Source organism: Ixodes scapularis, unplaced genomic scaffold (assembly GCF_016920785.2).
Source record: "Ixodes scapularis isolate PalLabHiFi unplaced genomic scaffold, ASM1692078v2 PGA_scaffold1__304_contigs__length_218370807, whole genome shotgun sequence".
Taxonomy (NCBI): Eukaryota; Metazoa; Arthropoda; class Arachnida; order Ixodida; family Ixodidae; genus Ixodes; species Ixodes scapularis.
Genome location: NW_024609846.1, coordinates 160,589,677 through 160,599,720, shown reverse-complemented (window position 1 = coordinate 160,599,720; position 10,044 = coordinate 160,589,677).

The following is a 10,044-nucleotide window of genomic DNA, read 5'->3' as shown; positions in this document are numbered from 1 at the left end:
CCTGTGAATATTGTCACCAATGATTCGGAAGCCTGGATTCGGTTCTTATAGATTTCTGAGCCATTATAATCTCAACTCAATGTAAATAATTTACAATACCATGATGTTTGTATGTGAATGCAGTCGTATTAGCGCGTGTGGATTAATACTTGTAAAATATTCATATATGACTAATTGTCACATTTTTATTTGCCGAGCTAACAAAAGTTTGTCAACCCAATTTTTTCGTTAGCCGTCGGTCGTCTTCCAGCATAGGAACTAATTTGTTATTATTTATTAAAAATATAAGAACGTAGTACTTTATTGCCCCACACTGTCAATTTCTATCGTGAATTTAACAAAATTCATAAAAGGAAAGTACAATACAAGGCATTTATGGAGCGATGCTTAAGCAACCTCAAACATTAGGGCAAGGAATGAACAAATACGTTGCATTCTATACAACTTGTTTAAAGTTATATGGCCCAAGTCGGGTCGCTGTCAGAAACAAGTAATTGTAAAGTAATTTCATTACTTTTGAAAAGTAATTTGTAATTGTAGTTAATTACTTTTCACGTAGTAGTAATTGTAATTGTAGTTAAAGTACTTTTGAAGCCAGGTAATTGTAGTTGTAATTAAATTAAATTTTGAAAGTTATTTACCCATGTATGTCGGCGTCGTGTTCACGCACCTTGGGCTGCGTGAAAAAAGCGTTACGAACAAAATAGACATCTGACCATTTTGTTGCGAAAGCTTTTGTTTCTTCAGAGCGTGTGAAGGCGCGTCTCCCCGCACGAACTCTTGGCACTGACGGTGGCTACGACGGCCTCTTGTTATCGGCTTTCTTTTGTGTGTGTGTGTGTTTTTTTTTTTTCAGAAGGAGCGTGCAGTGGGCGTTGGGTGCTACAAACATTCTGTGCTAACACCTCCAAGTCGCACGCGGAAGACCCAGGTTCGATTCCTGCGGGCGGCGAGCGATCTTTTTTTAAGGATTGGGCAACATCGACGAGGGACACGTTAGGTTTACTACGCAAACTACAACATCGACAACAACGATAAAAACTACATCAACAACGAACGTCATTTCCAGTGGTGGAAAAAACCCCAAACAGCCATTGCTGTAAAAAAAAGAACAAAAAAGAAGACAGATGATAAACGTCTTGACCCAGATTAGGAATTTGCATAGGAACACTTGACATGTATTGGCTTGGCTATCAGGGTTCTTTTGAGCCTCGTCATTCGCGAAACCGCTTCCGTAGATCGCCCGTGCACCTGCAGGAAAGCAGATGCACGGGCGTTTCTCAGAGTGCATGGGCGCTGTGCACGGACTGTTGGGTCGTTAGCGGCGCGATTTTTAGTTTCATGTCATATATTTTATATAGACAACAGACGCCGAGAAATGTACAGTTGTCGGGGGAAGGGGGGGGGGGGAGGGGGGGGGGCGCCCAAGAGGCGTTGGAAATGCTTGACGAAGCGGCAGCCTCCCTTCCCCGTCATATCACTCAGCGATTCAAACAATAAAAATCATGCATTGATATAGCACTCTACACAATCTAAAGCATTATGGCAAAGCATAAGAACTCATGAATACAAAACACACTTGCGCAGAAAAAGAAATCACCCCTGATAATTACAAAAATCAGTCATGTGCCTCTTTACGTATGTATATATTTATTTATTTATTTGTTTATTTTACCCTCAGGGCACAAAGGCATTACAAGGGAGAGTGGGGAATAATGGTAATAACAATACAAAAAGGAACAATGAACGAAAAAACTCAAACAATAGGGAACATGAGGTTCGCAATAGAAGTACAAAAAAAGTGCGTGGTCAGTTATTGATGTTTTAGATGCAGGAAAGTGGTTCCAATCATTAAAAGTTCTTGTAATAAAAGAAGCGTAATAAACGTTAGAGTGACAAAAAGGTACACCAACTTTTTTTCGATGATCAAGGCGTGCTGAAACAAAGTATGGGGGATTATCATTCGCGTTTTGAGGTAAGGAACATGGTGATAGGTTTTATAAAAAAGGGAGATTCAAAAAACCATGCGACGAAGTTCGAGGGTTGGAAGTAATAATGTGCTTTTCAGTGAGGTTACGCTTGCGTTGCGGTTATAGTTGGCCAATATAAAACGCGTAGCTCTGTTCTGAACTCCTTCAAGTGAGTTGATGTGGTAGATGGTTGAGGGATCCCAGATGGAAGCTACATTTTCGAGCTTAGGCCTAACTAGTGTTTTATGAAGAGTCAGTTTTAATGACAATAGAGCTAAAGGAAAGTTACGTTTGAAAAAGCCAATCATTCGGCTAGCGTTGTTAATCACGTAGTTAATATGAAGTTTCCAGGAAAGGTCGTCGCTTAAGATCACGCCTAGATACTTGTAGGAGGCCACAAGTTCCAGGAGTGTGTTGTGATACCGCATCTTGGACTATATCCACCAGATTCGAAAAGCCATTTAAAAGGACGGGACGCGTCCATGCAAACGCAGACGCTGGAGGCGTTAACGTGGATCCGACCTTAGCATATCGATCACTGTATCACGAGCACCGTTTGACGCAGCAAGTGGCTGCATCCATCATACAGTGCTCGGGTTCCGTTGCATGAGCCACATTTAAATATTGCCACCGTAGGAGCGGCAAAACTTGAAAACAAAATCCTGGAGATCGCATTGTTGACAACGCCAAAAGTGCAATCGCCACAACATCGAGTTTTGTGAGGCAGAGTGAAAGAAAGCGTCCGCTTTCACCCTTAAAATTTGCGGGTACAAAAAAAGATCGACACCAGCTAGAATAATCAAAGCCTGCGCACTGGAGTTTTGACGTCATCGCAGGGAGATCGACCAAAAACACCGATTGGACACGAGTGCTCCATCGGCGTTCGGTTCGGTCTCGTGTCCAATGAACGCTCCGAAGGACGCTCGGCATCGGGCTCGGGTCCAATCGTCAAGTTGCCGCCATCCGACCGCGATGAAGTTCCATGGAGGAACAGGGGAATGTTCGAAGGGGGCCTCGATTATTCTAGCTGGTTTCGGTATACTTGGGTCCAGGTTCCAGTAAGCTTGTGCAAGACGAGAAACATTCCTACTCCGTTGGATAGCCCTTTAAGCTGACACTGAGCTGGCATTGGCACGGGAGAACATCCGAGGGCTCCGCGATGAAGCAGCAGTTACGTACAGATTGCCCTCACGGACAGCGCGGCTATTATTCGATTCCATGTTGTCGCCACAACCGCCAAAGTGTAGGTCGATCTTACCTACTGACTGTTGTCCACGAATGCGTCGCAGGCCTTGAGCACCAAGAGGGCCCGCGTCAGTTCCCATAACGTTCTGTGCTTGTACGCCTCGGCGTGGTTCCGACAATTCAGCTGGACGCCGACGCCTGGCAGAGAAACGAAACGTGCGCAGCATCTTCCCGCGACAGTGGGTGCTCTGTGCGGTCACGCGCCTTCCGCCATGCGGGTCGGCAGTGTCGCGTTGAGCGACGCAGACCACGATAGTGGAGGCGATATTCGAAGCGTCGTCTGCCGACCCCTTGAGAGATCTGCTGACCCTCCCCGTTAGTTTCCCAGGCGCTCGCTCGTAAAATGCTTGTCGTATCGAGAGTCGTAATGAGCGAGTAAGCTCAGGGTTTGGCTTATAATTAGGGGGTGTGCGAATATCGATTCGAATCGAGTAACGTTGTGTCATTCATAGTTTTCCCAGTGCAAAGAAAACGACAACCGGTCTTCTTAACATCCTCAAAGCTGGGGATGACACCTCGCTTTTCGGTTAAGAACCGGTATTCGCTCACCTCTATTTATAATGGAAACAAGTGACAAACGTGGTCCAGGTAACCTTGGCCAATATTATCCAAACAGGGGTGCATATAGCTCTCAGGGAGAGGGGAAGGGGGGGGGGGGGTGCGGAAAAATTGCGTGGGTGCCTTATTGCACCGGTACCTTTATACCTGCTTCACAAGCGGTAACTTTAGCGCACTACTGCTCTTCTCACGCGCTCAAAGTTGTTCTGAAAATCGCTGATTTAGTGGTTATTGATGACGTTCAGTAAGTTTTAAACTGAAACTATATGATTATTTTCTCTAAGTAAAAAGCAAATCAAGAAAATTTTATTTAATTATTCACCAGGTTGTGACGGTTGTTTACCCCTCGAATGTCGGACGAGCTCAAGAAATACATAGTGAAGACGGCATTTACGTAGCAGGAAAGACACATTTAAAAAAAAAAAAACGTTTCGAATAAAAAATTATTTTTTGTATCAGGATGCTTACAAATGGCTATTTGCTAACAACTTTTCGTCACTGTGAGCACTTTACAAGAAAGGTTACATTTTAGCGATGTTGTTTGAGTAGGTACTTCAATATTTAATTGTTGCCACGCACAAACGTCAAAGAATGGGGTGCAGATGTCACCCCCCCCCCCCCTCCCCCAGGCATATCAGTGATTTCTAGCAAACGATTCAGGGGAATTAGATGAAAACCCGCCTACAATGCTTTTATTGAAGACGTGTGACAATTTTTAGTTTAAACAGCCTTAAACTTCCCATGAAATTATCATGTGATCTGCAAAGACTTAAGACTATCATATTTTGACTGGAATACTAACAGATAAAAATATTAGTTTTGTAAAGCCACGTCTGCGCATTTGCTTTTCAGCTTCTTGAAAAGCAAAGCTTCAAGCTTCAAGCTTGCAAGGTGTCCTTGGATTTTTATGAATGTTCCAACCTCAGCGCACAAGAGTTTTCTTTTTTTTTTTCTACATGAGCATTTTTTTGGTTACTTTACACTTTTAGGGACACTACACATTTGTTGCAGACTTTGAAAGCGTTTGGAGTTGCATGGAAACAGGTCAAAGTTGAATGGTCAAAGGTCAACGCTTATGAGTCTTAGAAGTGTGCCAGTGTGTCATCTCAAAAAACAATCATTTTTATATTTTAGGCAGATAAATATTTTAGTTGTGTACCCAGTGTTATTCTAATAATGTCTCATAGACGTCACTATACATCTCAGCAACTGTATCTTCTCTGTTGATTTTACCTATGGCCAGTGACAAGTTGAAAATTCTAGGGCACCTCTTGTTTTCTTTGCAAATATTGCCTTATTCCTCTATACTCAACCGTAACATAATCGGCAATTATAAATGTGCTCCTGAAGCACCACTGAAGCCAGCAATTTTTTAATAGAAGTAGTGGACCAGACGAAAAACCCTATTGTTGCAAACCTGGTCTTGGCTGCATTTGAGACATTAAAAATCCTTAGGTTTCATGGCTTTTTGAAGCGTCAGATCATGAGAAAATTAACATGAATGGCGGTTTGTGAAAGACTTATTTTAAAGTTTTTTTTCTCAGAAGTGAATCATTATGAGGCACCTTTGCAGATATTTGAGAGGGGAAATAAAAAAAGGGAGAATCCACAACACGCATCTAATTTAGATGTTTTGTGCATGTCCCTTTCTTATCCGTCGTCTCCTGTTTCAAATATCTTCAAGTGTTCCTCTAAAAGATCTGAACTATTGGAAGAAGTTAAAAGAACTCCTCAAGAATAGACTACATCCATAAAGCCCTGCATGCAACACGGTGCGCGTTGCACTCTGGGAACTAGTTGGCCAGGGAGGAGAGTGGCATGTTTTCGGTTTCGATCGACACGTCGACAAGTAGTGACACACAGAGCGTGGACTATTAACGGCCGTTATCTCATGCTTTCTGATCCCGAGAGCGTCATGTGTGGTCTTTAAACTAACCTAAATGGCCAGACCTCGAAGCTTAAGCACAAGCAATAAGTATGCATACATCGAGCTCGAGCGTTTCGTGTGTCCATAGACAAAATATAACTTTTTGCGATTACTGTTTTTCTTAATACGCCTGAGTACGCGAGGTAAAACTCGGAGGCGCCATTGAAAACCTCCATTTGAACACACTTCTCATCTCTTACCTGTACTGCCCCGCAGCACTGCACGAAGTGAAATCCCCACCCGCTTGCATTCCACGAATATTCAACATCGCGTTTGCGCATAACGTTATACTGCCAATCCCATAGGCACATTCACGCATACAAACCGTTTTAAGGAAGCAATGGTCGAGCACTTCTGTGAAAAATGTCGCACCGTTCGCCGAGGGCGCCAGACGGGCACGAACCCCTATGCGGTGCGCCAAACAAACGAAATTATTCAAAGCGCATTTGACGGTTGCTAATGGCTATATTTGTTATGTATTTGTTTTTTTCCTGACTGAGGATGTCGAGATAATTTCAGACACACCGTTCAGGCACAGATCTTGGGCGTCAGGAAAACCTCGACCAAAAAGGCCTACCGAGGAGTAGGGGACGCTTGTTAGGGCCTCCGTCGTAGCAAGCCGATCTCAGTGTTTCCGAAAACTTAATCTTCTATCAGCATAAATTTTGAGTGTGAGACATGTGATAACACGAGGAAGACATCATAGTAACTTTTGTGCAGTAGTGAGGTCGGATTGATTGCGTTTCCTTAAAAGTTCATGCGCCAACGCTGGGCTCAACTTTGATAATCCTGTGAAGATGCGGCTTGCTTTTCGGCCAACGAAGTAACAAGAAGCGGACGTTTGGCAAACAAAATACGTGTAGGGCTCAAGGTGACCAAACTTAAGTTGTAGTTCACTGGTACTAGACGGGATTACTGACATTGAACTCAAAGATGCACTCGTGGGGTGAGGTGACAAGCCATGTCTTGCTACGTTTGCATACGCACGCACAATATCCGGTGTTTCGGGAACCAAGAAAAGTGCCCCGGTCTTCGTTTTGTATCCCTCGAGAATGGGTGTATTGTAAGGTAGTGTATTGTACATTGGTAAAGAGTCAGATAATCGAAAACGCAATCAGCGCGTTCGGTCGCGGCGTGATAGCATTAAAACTTAGGTTTGGGCTAGTTGGTTCATTACTAAATAAGAGTTTAAAAAGCGCGAACAAACTAATACAAAAAAGAAACACGGACGACAGGACAGGCGCTTCACTCTCAACTGGTTTTTATTAATAGCATTGTCACCTATATATACACATTGCCCAAACCACATAGGATTCAATCGCCACAATCAGAGCCAGCGTAAGATCAGCTCCTCAGTCGAAAACAAAACTGAGTAGCCAACTAGTTCCCAGAGTGCACTGCGTGGTATTTCGCCGCGATGGGGCGCGTCGGTTTTGGAAGAAGTCCATTCTTTATAAAGAGCAGTTTTTCCTAAAAAGGTATTAGAAGAACTCATAAGTGTGCTTTATGATGGACTGATCCATCGAAAAATGACCTGATAAGAACTTCTCAAAACTTCTTAATGAAGAACCGTTTCTTAAAAAAAGTTCATAAAATAACTTTTGAACGGTTTTCCATAAGAAACTCTTTTTTCAAAAGAGCTAAAAATAACTTTTTCAAGATTTTTTTTGCACAGAGAACTTTTACATAAAAAAGAGCTCCTTATAGGTTTTTTTACAAAGATCCTATTAAGGGGTTGCTGAAAATAACTTTTTACAGTGAAAAATATGTACAAGCCGAAGGACCCTAAGAATAATGTTACACCCAGATTTTGTTTAGTGTAGAGCATCGGCACTTGGACAACCAACATGGACAGGCGATGCTGTAGACGATCGCAAACAGGTCATCTCGCCGCCGCCATGTTTATTCTCGTATGAGGAAGCACGTGAAATTGTAATCCTGCCAAAGCCACCTCCATGCGCATGCCGCGCGTGCTTGAACCCGTGGGGCATACGCCGGTACACCATGCTTGCAAACGTGCGTAGACGCTTTGCAGCAGCTGTGCATGGGCGCATCCATAACCGACCTACAATTGTTGTGTCCTCTCGTCACGTTTACTTTACCTCATCCTGAACACAGCGGGGCACGTTATTGCCATTTTGGATTCTACCGTGTCCTTCTCCCCAGCATTGTCACTTTGTGGAAGCTCGTCAACGCCCGCTTTGCTGTGGCTCGACATCTGTGCAAGCCTAGAGAAGGTCAGCAATGGTGGCTGTAACGTTTCCAAACACGACCGTGTTTGCCCACACCGGGTGTGGGCACTGCGCGTGCGCAGAAGCCAGATTTGCCCGAGGCGAAGCGTCTGCGCATGCGCAGTGCCCACAGCAGTGCCACCGCAGCCGCGTGACGTCAGAGAGTTGAGTTGTTCTATACTCCATTTCACTTTAAGTATGACCGCGGCCGACGATACGATGCAATGAAGCCGAAAACCAAGCAGAACCAAAAGTGCATCGTCGAGGCGCTTGTTGGCTTTGTGGACATTCTTTCAACAACTAAATCAACCACGCGCGGCGATTGCATGTGCGCGGTGATCACGCGTGGTCACAAGCGGTGATCACAATCACGCGCTGCGATTGCTTTCTTCTGTGCGTGATTGCTTTAACCGGTGAAAGTTTACCAAAACAACAAGCGCCGTGACGATAAATTTTCAGTGCTGCTTCGTTGACTCCATTGCATTACAACGTCGGCCGCCGTCGTACTTAATGTAAAACCGAATACACTATTGCTGATGGCACTCCTCGAAGTCTATCGAAGTCGGAAATCAACGCACACGGCAAGTTGGAGCAGAGAGATGAATACTAATCTGGGTTCTTGGCGAAAAAATCAACTGGAAATCCGGCGGCCATGATTGGCCGACGCCGCACTTGACCTTGGCACCAGCCAATCACAGTCACCCGATTTCTCGCCGACTTTGTCGCCAAGTGTCCAGATTAGGGCCCCAGCGTGCGCCGATCCGCGTTGAGTTTAGCTTCGTAGCACCTGAAATCTCCATGGAATTCTTTGCCCAGTGAGGACGTGGTCACTTCTTGGTCATCTGTTGGACCCCACAAAGAGCAAAAGGCACAATAGCCACACGCTACGAAAGATTGTGCAGGACTTTTAAGGCACAAACGAAAATTCTACAGAAGCTATAGGTAGTCAGGCGGTACATTGGAGAAACGACCAGCGCCCAACGGCCACGCGAACCAATATCTGGACAGCCCCTTTAACGAGGCAAAAGGTGTGCCGGTAGCACAGGACCTGACACCTCCTCTGGCAGAGGCAGAAACCAGAACCGTCTCCTTCGAAACCTCGACGCAAAAATTGTTTAAGACACTGACCCTGCGCCTCAACCAAGTGAGAGAATCGGGCGAACTCCCCGCAGGATGGAAGCATGCAGAGATTGTGCTCAATCCCAAACCTGGCAAGCTCCCATACCTGGACAAATTCCGGCCCATAGCCTTGACCTAATGCTTGGACAAGCTGCTGGAGCATGCCATGCTCAACCGCCTGCAGCCGTATCTCGAGGACACGGGAGCCTTTTCACACATAATGATTGGGTTTACAAACCACCTGTCCACGCAAGACGTGTTCCTACAGCTCAAGAAAGACGTCCTGGACGACATCTCACGCACGCAAGCAGTCCTGGCTCTGGTGAGTATGAAAGCGTTTGACAACATCAGTCACACGCTGGTGCTCCAAACCCTGGCCTCAACAAACTGCTGACAACGAATCTACAGGTACATGCGCGGCTTTCTCAAGGATCGTATGTCCACCATCGGCACCGAACTTATCCGCACAGACACCATGACGGCTCCAAACAAAGGGACCTTACAAAGCTTTCTGCTGTCACCCAACATGTTCCCCTTGGTAACGTGCGAATTTTCAGCACAACTGGGAAGCATTCCATAGATTAAATACATCCTGTACGCTGACGACCTGATCATCTGGACAACCTCGGGCTCAGATGGAGCCAAGCACAACTTGTTACAGGAAGCCGTCAGCACCGTTCAGCGATACCTCAAGGCCGTCCATCTCCAGTGCACTCCCGGAAAGCCTGAGCATTTGCTCGTGCGTACACGCAAATGGAAACGCAAATCCGGTCCTCAGATCAAGACTGCAGACATCAGGCTCTACTTTCTGGGTGCAGCGCGTCCGCATTCTGGGCCTCCACCTCCAGCAAGATAGACGGTCCATCCACACTATGCACCTGATCCAGGAACCTACTACCTAGATTATGCGTATGATGAACCGCGTCAGAACCTGCAAGCACGCACTCAAGAAACCAGACGTTGTCCGGATGGTCTAAGGCTTTAAGCCCTCATC